Source organism: Rhinatrema bivittatum, chromosome 1 (assembly GCF_901001135.1).
Source record: "Rhinatrema bivittatum chromosome 1, aRhiBiv1.1, whole genome shotgun sequence".
Taxonomy (NCBI): Eukaryota; Metazoa; Chordata; class Amphibia; order Gymnophiona; family Rhinatrematidae; genus Rhinatrema; species Rhinatrema bivittatum.
In genome coordinates this window covers 282358174-282370268 of record NC_042615.1, presented here as the reverse complement: position 1 = coordinate 282370268, position 12095 = coordinate 282358174, and the positions used below count along the sequence as shown (strand labels likewise).

The 12095-nt window shown below is 43.1% G+C and overlaps 1 protein-coding gene and 1 long non-coding RNA gene across 2 annotated transcripts in view; one reads left to right on the top strand and one right to left on the bottom strand.

Moving 5' to 3' along the window:
• Nucleotides 1–8329: 8329 nt before the first annotated feature.
• Nucleotides 8330–10376, bottom strand: LOC115087988. Its single transcript, XR_003855683.1, has 3 exons — nt 10232–10376; nt 9175–9228; nt 8330–8452 (listed from the first exon to the last, which is right to left on the bottom strand). It is a non-coding gene; the product is annotated as an uncharacterized LOC115087988 (long non-coding RNA).
• A 142-nt stretch (nt 10377–10518) lies between these two features.
• DQX1 (DEAQ-box RNA dependent ATPase 1) overlaps nt 10519–12095 on the top strand; it is a 201648-nt gene continuing 200071 nt past the window's right edge. The window contains exon 1 of the mRNA XM_029595785.1: nt 10519–10663. The gene's annotated coding sequence lies outside the window, so the exon portion shown is untranslated. The remainder of the gene's footprint in view (nt 10664–12095) is intronic.

The window sequence follows — 12095 nt, the reverse complement described above, 5'->3', positions numbered from 1 at the left end:
GTAGAGGGCAAAAACCAGACTGGAGTGAATAGAGAATAGTTTGAGATGAAAAAAGTCAAGACAGCAGAGGCGAACAGCATGTTTGAGTAGTTTGGATGCAAAAGGGAGGAGAGATGGGATGACCCAGTGAGGGTTTTTTTTTAGGTGTGTGGTGTGATCACAGCATGTCTGAAGTTCAAGTGGAGTAATATGGCTGCCACAGTACTTTATCCAAAAATGTTTGAAGGTAGCGGGAATAGTTGCAGTGGAAAGTATAGATTGAGGATGTGACAGAAGGCTTGAGGATAGCCTACATGAAGTGGCAGTTGCTACTATCTGTTGCGATTCTACTTGTGGGAGGGCCCCATAAGTGGCTTCACTCACCAATGCCAGCGTCTGCCAGTTCTGTTCTCCTGTGCCCCCTTGCCTCCATAAGCCATAGGGCTGGAGAGACGCCACCAATCTGCTATATGGCTATGTGCTGCTGCTGCTGCCGCCATGTTCTTCATGGCCTTTGCGCTGTTTTGTGTTCCTGGTCTCATGGTTCTTGTGATCTCTTCATCTTGTTCCTGAGTCCAAGTCTCCACCTTGTTCCTGAATCCAAGTCCTTGCCTTGTTCCTGATTCCAAGCCTTCGTCCTGTTTAGAGTCTTCAGAGTCTTCATTGATGGTTCAAATCTTTAGATGTCCTTCCTTGGTTTTCAAGTCTGAGTTCTGAGTTCCTGAATCTGAGTTCCTGAGTCCTGACCTTGGTCTTCGGAGTTCATGTTCCAGCTTCTTTGAGTCCAGTGCCTGAGATGCTATTGGCATGGTCCATGGCCAGCCCCAGAGTCATGTAGAGTGCGCAACAGCCCAGTCTTTCTCAGAGCCTTCATCTTGTTTCCAAGTCCTGTGCTTCCACCTGTCCTCATTCTCAAACTGCTTCCAAGTGGCAGTCTGAAAGGGCTTTCGAGTGGCTGGAGGGCTACCCCAGAGACTAGTATGGTTTGCTGGTTCTCAGTTCCTGGATCTTGTTGGACGTCCAAGTGTTCTGGTTCCAAGTGGAGTGTTCCTGTTTCAGCCAGCCCGTGCCTGGATGTGCTCACCTGCCAGGGCATGGACCATGGTCAGCCTTGGGTTGTGTTGGTCATGCTGTAGCACAGGGGCTCTCACTCTCGAGCACCCATCTCGACACTATCCTAATAAAAAATCGCTGGGCAGAATAGATAGACCATTTTGGTCTTTATCTGCCACCATTCGTTATGTTACATATAGTAAGTATGTGCAAAACCAGATTTGTATTGAAAATCTATATTTTAACCGTACTTCTTTAAGATTCTATCCTGTGATGTCTGAATCACCTTTTACCCTTTGGCAAGTAAATTTTCTCACTGTTTTTTTCATTCCTTTTTCTATTTCCTTTTTATCTTTATCTTCTCTTACTCCACTCTAACTACAGTCCATTTCTCCCTTCTCAAAAGGATCTCTTCCTCTCAACTGCCTCCACACTCATCCCCCATTCCTCTTCTTTTTAACCCTCATCTCATACACTTTCATCCCTCCACAAGCTATCGTCCTATTCTCTCTCATCCAGGCTCTAATCCTTCCATTCCCCATTCTCACCCTTGCAGCCCCCCAACTCACCTATTTATCCCATCCCCGCTATCACCTCTCCATTGTTATCTTCCCCGCTCTCACATATCCATTCCTCCTCCTTTCCCCTCACTCAACCTTCTCTCTCCCCCCACCCCAACCCTTATCTGCCACCAGGAAAAGGCTCAGTGGTGGAATGGAAAATGTGTTGAGCCAGTGCTGGTGGGCATGTGGGTCTAGAGGAGGAAGGGCAACAATGTGGTGGGCTAGTGGAAGGGAAAGAATAATCTGGCAGGATCCAGTGCATAGTTAAGTGAGTCCAAGGGGAAGGTAGGGAGAAAGTGTGGTGGGCTGGCAAAGGGAAGGAGAGTGCATTGAAAGGGTAAGGGAGAAAGTGTGGAGGCCTGTAGGGCCTTTGAGAAATAGCAGCTGGGTGTGCAAGTCTGAAAGTTCCTTGGTGGCCCTTAAAAGAATGGGCAGCAGGGCTTTTAGTTTTCTGCAGTCCTGCAAGGAAAGGCACATTTTGCAGAAGGAGCAGGATCCTGCAGCACTTGCTACGATGTGGGAAACTAGGGAACCTGATAATAGCTGCATTTCAACTAGTGGATTAGGATATATGTTGTAGGTATTTGGACAGAGGGTCTCCTATGTGGATGTTGTTGCTCTTTGGGTTCAGGGATCCTTTGTGCATCTCCATATTCTTGCTATAGTTCAGGTATAATATCAAATAGCTCTGGACACCACTGAAGATCCTCCATGCTGTGTATATCGCATTTGCCTGCCAAACCTCTCTTAGATCTCTCCAAGAGATAAAAAAAAAACCAACCCAAAACTACCAAATCCTCTGTTTTCTTCAGAAAACTTTATTCCCAGTTTATAGGTTGAGTGAAGTCTAAAGTAGCTGCTGTAGGCAGATAAGATATGGTGAATACCCACAGGGCTGGCTTTTTCTGTGATAGTGTGCATCTATGTCATTACCACTTCTTTTTCTGTTAGAAAGCTCGCTACTACACTCTTTCCTATAGGAGAAAATTATCAGGTATTATTGAGTTCAATGCTAATGTTATATAAATCTAAATAAAATACACAACTGTGATAATCTCAATGCATGCAACTTGTGCAGAAATGAAAAGGTTAACCAAAATTACAATTGAAAAAGCAGAGATAGAAATAGCGAGGGTTACGATTTAGGCCCAAAAAAAAAAGAGTGGATCATTTGCCTCAGCTCAGAAATGTCTCTTGTCACTGTGACATTTTTATCTTAGGCCCTGAAAATATTCTAAACTTTAGAGTGTGTGTTCTAATAACATAGTTGTCAATAGTTAACACTTCAGGTAATACGCTTAAAAAAAAAAGTATATCAAACCTAATTAGCCCTGCACCCCAAAAAAATGACTTTCAAGCTCTCAAAACTCTAACATTTTAAAGAAAAGCTTACTTCTCAGTCTGTTGAGCCTGTAATGTGTCAAGAGAAAGGCACTGAATGTTATCTACTAATGTATCAAATAATCATAAATCAATGTCTGCAACATAAAAAATATATTTTCATGAAAAATGGGGTGTCAGCAAACCAGTCACCATGTAATCAAGCTTAACTGATGATGTTTTCTATCATTTGCCCTTATAATGTCTCAGTTTTAATATATTAAGATTCCATAGTAGTGGCCCTATAAATTGTCCAAACTACAAAAACACAAAATACAGCCCATAATATCCCATTCCTGACAACAGCCAATGTTTTTTCCTGGGACTGCTTCAGGGGATGGTTCTAATCAACATGAACTATAAACGTATCTGTTAGATGCTCAATGCCAGACCAAAATATTTGTTAAGTAGTTGCAGTTTCAGGACAAAACATCGGCTGATGTCGGGAATGGGATATTATGGATTGCATTTTGTGTTTTTGTAGTTTGGACAATTTATAGGGTCACTATGGTGGAATTTTTTTGCATTAAAAATATATATATTAAAATGGAGTCACTATAAAGTGTGAATGACAGAGAAGACTGGCAGGGTTAAGCTTGATTACAAGGTGACTGGCTTGCTGACACCCCTTTCTTTTTTTAATGAAAATACATATTTTTTGTGATGCAGGGCTTAAGATTATTTGGTGCATCAGTACAAAACATTCAATGCTGCTCTCGCTTTATATTTGAGTGCATGATTTTGAGACAGTGATTTTGCTTTTCCTATTGTGCAAGTCTCTAATGTTCATGATGGTGAAAGAAAAGGTGATACTGTTGTTTACGGATGTGAATAATGTGGGGCTAGGGATTTTTAAATGGATGACAGAATTGCAGTCGACACATACAGTAGGTAATACTGCCCAAACTGCAATTTTACCTGACTTTCTGAATAGAAAGCCATCAAACAGGATAAAACCAGTCACTTAACAAAGTGAAGGGGTAAAAAGGTATTTCCCTCTTCCTAGATTGCAGTGACTTTTCTTGGCTGACAGAATAAGCATGAATGACTATCCTTCACTATTGTTCTGCACAACTTTAGCCTCCGCCCTCAGGAACTCTGCTGACTCCCTTTGTTCGAGTGCTGTTCTTATTGTAGCAGAAGAAAGAAATGACCTCATTTTTCTGCACCTGAGACAGATCCCATGACTGTGCTGTTCATTAAAACGGTAATGAAACCACCAGAGGAAAGGTGCCTGTGTAACAAAAGGTAAAAAAGTAAGAGGATCCCGACTGTTTCAGGGCCACTGCACGACACTACACAGAAACGTGTGCGATCTAGCCATGAAATGGCACCGGGATTTTGTTTTCTCGAAGTGGCAGTTCTACCAATAATATTTCAAGGAGTTTGGTCAGATTACAAGAAACAAAAATCACTAAGATTACAGTGTTTCTTTCTTATTTTTAATTCTTTTTGATGTCAAAATGCATATTTGGAACCGTTGAATGAAACTTTTCACTACCTAAAAATGCACACCTCTTGGAGACAGGCACTTGCAATAAAACAGCTTTATTCCATCAGCATTCAAACTTTCCAGTTTCCCTCCCGAGACACCAAGATCACCCCAGAATGGTACATTACAAGTCGAACTTATTTTATTTATTTATTTAGATTTATATTCCGCTTTTTGCACTTTCTTCAGCACTTCAAAGTGGATTACATTCAGGTACTGTAGGTATTTCCCTATCCCCAGAAGGCTTACAATCTAAGGGGGTCATTTTCTATTGCTTAGAATGGTGAATCCAGGCCCAATTTTGTACCTGAGACAATGGAGGGTAAAGTGACTTGGCCAAGGTCACAAGGAGCGACAGTGGGACGCGAACCATGGTCTCCTGGTTCGTAGCCCACATCATACAGTATATACATATTTCTCAACAAGCATCTTTTGCAGATTTAAACCTTAAGCCAACACTGTAAGTATTTCTGCTTTTGGGGCCAGATAAGCTCTTTTCCTCTGGAGTCAGGATCTCAGTCTCTCTCCTTCCAAGTGCAGAAAGGCCTCTCTCTCTCTTTTAGTCACACTGACTAAAGCTAGCAGCTTTGTCATTTGCCTCAGCTCTGTCTTTCAGTTATTAACACTGCTTTCCGGTGGCTGCTGCTTTTACATTAATTGGTCCTCTGCCCAAGATTTCTGAACTACATTTCCCAGCAGCATTGTGATTCCTGTTCCATCTGGTTTTACAATCCCCTAGCCAACTCTTAATTCAGTTTTCTTTTCCCCTTTGAAATGGTGTTCCCTGAGGCCCTGCCATCAGAGCTCCCTCCGTCTACTGGAGTTTCTAGTTGTCCTGTCTCTTTAGGTTGCTTTAACATGCGTGAAGCTCTTGCTTCACCGCAATCATTAAGTGCAAACATAGAATGTGATAGCACATAAAGACCATAAGGTCCAGCTAGTCAGCCCATTTTCATTCTTGGTTCAGTACCGAGGACCACAGTTGATCTTTGGATTTCCCTTTACATCTCTGCAGTGAGGGATCCTTTGGGCTTATGTCATGTAGGGATGTGCATTCGTCTAGGACGAATTAGACAATTTCAACGAAGTTGTCTAATTCATCCTGTTTCGGCCACCCCGAAAAACAAATGAAATTTTCACGAAATTTCGTTTTTCAGGGTTAGCATGTGCTAACGGGAGTTAGCGTGCACTAACCCCATTAGCGCGTGCTAACCCAAAATCTGGGGCGGCCGAAAAAAAAAAGGCCCGAACTGCAGGAAACCGGATTTTCCAGCGGCGGGTCGATAACGAAGGTCGAACCTTTCGGTTCGGCCAAAGTACATCTCTAATGTCATGGTTTCTTGAATTCTGTTATTACTGCCTCCATGACCTCCACTGTATCCATCACTCGCAGGCTGATTCAAAAAACTCTGCGGGCAAGCTGGCGCTGCGAGGCGAGCACCCGGCTTCCCGAAGCGCGCCCAGGCACTTCTCCTGGGCGCACGATTCTTTATTTAAATTAGGGCCCGTGCTAATAAGGAGGCGCTAGGGACACTAGCGCATCCCTAGCGCCTCCTTATTAGCGGAAGCGGCGGCTGTCAGAGAGTCTGACAACCGACACTTAATTTTACTGGTGTCGGTTGTCAAACCCGCTGACAGCCACGGGTTCGGAAAATGGATGCTGGCAAAATTGAGCGTCCGTTTTCCAACCCGCGGGCCAGCGGACAGCTTTTTTTTTTTTTTAAATTTTTGGGAACTCCGACTTAATATCGCCATGATATTAAGTCAGCGGGTGTACAGAAAAGCAGTTTTTTCCAGCTTTTCTGTGCACTTTCCCGGTGTTGTCCCTGCTTAACGCCTGCCTTCATGCATTTGCATGTGATGAGCGCTATTAGTTTGGGGGGGGGGGGTGTTGGCTGTGCTATTACCCCTTACAGTATAAGGGGCAATAATAGCGTGTGTAAAATGTGCGGTCAAACGGGGCTAAACGGTGCGTTCGGCCGAGCGCACCGTTCTGTATCGGCCTGTCTGTCAGTGAGGAACTATTTCCTCATGCTGCTTCTGAGTCTAAACCATTGAAAATTCATCATCATATCTCCCTGAAAGAATGTAATCATAGCATGCACTGCACTAATGTCCTTAATGTAGCAGTTTACTAATAGGAACAGTACTCACCATTAAGCTTATCTGAACATGGAGTCCTTCAGTTTATCTTTTCATCCTATTTTAGCTATTCTCTCTACGCTACAGCTGCCATCAAGTTACAACACACCTAGAACTTGATTCATTAAGGCTCTTCTCTATTCTGGGTCTATAGGAAAAGACCTTGATCAATAAAATGACAGTAAAATTTATTTTTGGAACACCCCGCTTGAGTGTCCTACGAGTCACTGGTATTGGTGAGAAGCCAGACTTTAAGCACACCTGAGAGAGAAAAGAAAGAAAGACATTTCCCCTATAAAGTGCCTCTGCCCCCATTCAGAGAATCCACGCCCTGGGGTTGTTTTGGGAATTGTGAGACTATGTGAGGACTTGCCCTGGGACTGAGTGTGTCCGTGGCTCCCACTTTGGCTGTAACACCTGAAGTAGGGGGGAGGGGTGTTTACACAAACATTTCATGATTCTGGGGGTTATTCATGTTTGACCCCCAATGCCTGAAGGACTAGTGGGGAGAGCCTTGTGTGAACCAGTCACTAGGTGGCAGCTGAAGTGTATGCGAGTTTGGGAAGAATACACAACTGTTTTCACTTGCCTTCTGATTTACATGAATAACATGTGCAAACCTTAGCGCAGTGATTCTCTATCGTTTATGACTATGGTACTCTTTTCAAGAATTTGACATCTTGCATACTCCCAGGTTCAGAAAAGTTCAAACATTTACAGCAAAATACTGCACATTTAAGGGGTCATTCCCCCATATCATTTCTTTTATTTTGTCTGTCTTCTAATTTGGATTCCTAGTTCCCTTTCTGTTTTATCTTTTCTTCTGTGCTGTTTCCTTCTTTCTCCATTGACAAGCAGGTATGAATCAACCATAACATATGGGTGATGTCATCTGATGGTGCCAACATGGAGCCCGCTTTCAGAGTTTTGCTGAGCATGCTTGGGAGCTTCCACACATGCACTATGCCTCAGGAGTCCTTCAGTCTTTTCCAGAGCTTAAGCTTTAGTGCAGTAATTAACTCTCCAAGGGAGGTGGGTGGATAAAAGTGTGGCTGATTCATCCTTCTGTGTATGGAGAACTCTGTTTACAGTTAAGCACACTTACTTTCTCCATTGGCAAACAGGCATGAATCAGCATCGGGAGTTCCATGCTGACAGTTATACTGTGCAGCAACTACAGAACAGATAGCCCGGATCTCTCCAGTGGAGCAAGGACTACTGGGTGAACAAGCTGTGCAGAACTGCTTGTCCAAAGTTACTGTCTCCTTGCAACATGCTGTTCAGACAGTAGTAGGACATAAAGGTGTGAACAGACAACTAAACAGCAGCTTTGCTTATGGCCCACTGGGGTTGCCAATACTCTTGTTTAAGGAGCCTTGACAGAGTTTACAATCTACTTATAAACTCCACTTATATACCTTTCTAATTCTGTACCATACTATTCCTATTTTATATGTAACTAAAAGGGAATATCTTTGAATAAGAAAGTGAGTTTTTTGTTTCCTTTTTCTTTGTTTTTCTGCAGGATGCTAGAGATGATACGAGAACTCCTTCTGGTAGGTTTATTTCAACTGTACCTATATGTTATTTTCCTTTCTTTGTCTCATTGCAGTGTTTCACAGCTACTTTTCTCTCTGTATTTTCTTTTTTTGTTTATATAATCTATCCCTTTTCCTGTATTGTCCTTTAATTTGTTTCACTGGCGGCACACACTTTTTTACTCTAGTTCAATAAGTGGCATGTATTGTCTCCTACTTGCTTGAGTTCATTGTTTTTCTTCATGGGTTGTATAGTTTCACTTCTCAGCAGTAACTCTCTCTCTTCTTCTTTGTGTATAAATGACCTGGAAATGGAACGAGTGAGATAATCATATTTGCCAATGACACAAAATTAGTCAAAGTTGTTAAATCACAAGAGGATTGTGAAAAATTGCAACAGGATCTTGCAAAACTGAGAGTGGACATGCAAATAGCAAATGAAATTTAATGTGGATAAGTGCAAAGTGATGCACTTAGGGAAAAGTCACCCAAGTTATAGCTATATAATGCAGGGATGTGCATTCATTTTGGACGAATTAGGCATTTTCAACAAAATTGCCTAATTCGTCCTGTTTCGGGAAACCTGGAAAACAAAGGTAATTTTTCTGAAATTTTGGAAAAATTTGTTTTTCAGGTTAGTGTGCACAACTCCCCTTCAGTGCGCGCTAACATTTAAACGTTTGTGCGCACTAACGAAGAGTTAGTGCGCACTAACCCGAAAAACAAATTTTTCCAAAATTTCAGAAAAATTACGTTTGTTTTTTGGGTTTCCCGGAGAGTTAGTGCGCACTAACCCGAAATTTCAGGTTCCCCGAAAAAAGAAAAGCCTGAACTGCACATCTCTAATATAATGCAAGGTTCCACATTAGGAATCTCCATTCAGGAAAAGGATCTAGGTGATATCTTTGATAATGCATTGAAATCTTCCATTGAGTGTGCAGCAGCAGCCAAGAAAGCAAATAGAATGTTAGGGATTATTAGGAAAAGAATGGAGACGAAAACAAAGAATATCTTAACGCCTCTGTACTGCGTCATGGTGCGACTTCATCTTGAGTGTTGTGTGCAGTTCACATCCCCACATCTGAAAAAAGATATAGCAGAATTAGCACTGCTAACTTCTATGGTGTTTAAAAGAAAATCCAAACTGGTCTTTCCTCAAAAGATGGAGTGAGTCATTTTAATAAAAATGTAAATTTGAAAATAGTTTTCTTACTGATATTATTAAATAAATCCTCTTTCACTGTAGTACGATGTTTTTGTTCACTTTTGGTCTCCTTTTATTCCCGTTTTTGAGTAAAATTCGTTCTTGTACTAAACACTCTCTTTATGTCCCTTACATATTTTTTTGGAATACCCAGAAGCGAAATTAGCATATCCATTCTCTGTCCATATGTTCTGAAATCTTTATATGCATTTAGTGTAACTTTAAGGAGCTCAGAACACTTTATTTTCAGTCATTTCTCACCCCCCAAAGTCAGTTTTGCTGCTGTCCTAATTTTGATGTTTTATGCAAATTAGAGGCAGGCTCACACGGAGTTTCCAAAATTATGTGGGTGCTTCCTTGGGGGTCTCCCCAACTATGGATCGGGGGTTCTTGCAATTTTTGAGCGCTTTAGTTTTTGTTTTTACTTAACTTTTCAATTTGGGCTGCATTACAGTCCAGGACCGGAAGTAAACATCGGCAGCCCTGCTTCTGCCCTCAGCGCCGCAAGCAGCGCTTGAAGTCCCGCCTCCCTGTCAGCTGGGGGAGAGAAGTAGAGTCCCAGGGCTGCCTTGAAAGCCTGTCTGCTGACGCTGCTTCTACTTTCACCCAGCTCCAAGCCGTTTCTGGCAGGAAAAGAGGGGGGAGCCCCCTTCCAAAATAAACTACTCCCTCTGCCTAGGCTTGTAAAAGGCTCCAAAAACTCACAGCCTTCATTCCACCGACTTCTCACTCTGCCAATTGCAAGGGAGTCGTACAGGTCATGTATTTATTTGTTTTAAATCTTAGTGATACATTACTTTTTTTGTTGTTGTTACACCAGCAGCCCTTCTTTCACACATCTCCAACCCAAATCCCCTGTTTCACAACCCCAGATTCTTACCCCATCCGTCATGCGCTCCATCCAGCGTCGGGAGCCAGACCTGACCAGAGGCGACGCCGCTCTCCTCTGTGCTCGTGGAGGGGCGGGGAGCTAAACGCATGGCAGTACTGCCTCCGCATGCCCGCCCCGGTTTCCCACGGCGACCAGAGGCGGATTTTGCGGCTCTTTCCCGCCAGGGGGCCCTGGCTCGATTGTAGCAAGGAGCGAAAGGGGAGGCGGCGTTACAGCCCCGCCACGCATTGCCACTTGGCGCTCAGGTGCGCCGCAGCTCTCCTCCCCTTTTAACAGGCCGGGTCCGGCAATCGGAGGGTAGGAAATGCGGCTGCATCGCCCTGTAGAGCTCAGGTGCCTCGGGCCTGGAGCTCGCGCGCTGAGAACTCTGTGATCTGCGGACCCGCGAGGAGCGGGAGGCTGAGGGGGATGAGCCACGCGGTGAGTGTGGCACGGCAGTGCTTTCAGTATCACCCGGCTCGCTTTTCTCTGCTCTGTGTATGAAAGTGTGGATGTTGCTTTTCTACCATCGTCGCTCCGTGGAATATTTATCTTACTTTTTATGGCCGTAAAGCCACACATACTGTGAAGGGGAAGGGCAGGGTAGGACAGTGACGGAACAGAGGTGGCTCTGACTCTTTTAAGAGAGAGAGAGAGAGCGAGCGAGCAAATCCTTCTGGTCTTGTCTGAGACAGAGCGTCGCCCTGCTCCTCGTCTCGTCTGCCAACTAAAGTTTCTTCCCCTCCCCGGCTGTAGGGTCTGAAACTTTTCCCTGTCCCCATACCTTCTTGCTGAGTATTGATATTAGTCGCCCTGCCTTGTACGGGATACAGGTGTTTCTATGCCCAGTTAGTGTGATCAAACAGTCCATAGATAAAGGCACAGGCTAACTCATTTGAGGCCCCCCCTCCCCTCAATGTATGCAGGGAGATGTAGTCACATTTTCCTTAAGGACGATCAACTATACCCTCCCCCCGCCCATTGCATGCATGGAGTTGTAGTCCCAGTTCCTTTAAGGAACATCTACATTTAGTGTAAGATGTGGGCACAAACTGTCTGAATTACAGTTCAGGGCCTCAGAGTATGAGGTGCTTTTAAATGCAAATTACTCCATTTCAAGGTCTACAATTTTTTTTCTTTTCTTTTTTTTTTTTTTTGGTGATGCTGTGATGTCTTTTAAACTTTATATAGTTTAGGGCCTTAGCATGTTGTAATCCAACTCTGTATGCCATAAAAACCAGGATTAGCAACAGTCTTTTGGCATAGAGCTGGCTGATCTCCCTAGTTTTTATTTCCCTTCCAGGATGATTCAGGAAATTGTGCTACATCATTGTAAAGCTAGTTATTTACTGTCACTCCCATTATTTCTGTTGAGGTTTAATCAGTAATAAAGTTCAGTAACACATTTTAGTAACTCAACCTGTATTTAGAGATGAAGTTCAGCAAACAATTTGTGGGTGATATTTTTTTGCTGGATAAAGCTATTGGTTAAAAGACAAAAAGCCACATTTGGATATTGGTGACTGGAAGATAGTTTTCAGGTATCTAATATCTGCTTTTTAGGGTAACTTGTGCTGAATAGTAGTTGACACATTTTATCTGCTAATGAAATCCTTGACCTCTGTCAAGCAGAATTTTATCAGGGCCACTACATCAAGGTGCTATGACCCAGGGCAAATCTTCATCTTGATTTGGTCTATGGAAGTGCTGTTTCACTTGTCCACAGCATTTGTCAGACTACTGTAAAGCTATACATTGGTTTATCTATGAAAAAGATTAAAAAATGCAGTATATCAAAATTCAGCAGCTAGTGTTACTGGGAACCAGTAAATGGAATTGTGTCAGTCAGGTCTGAAACTACATTGGCTCCCAG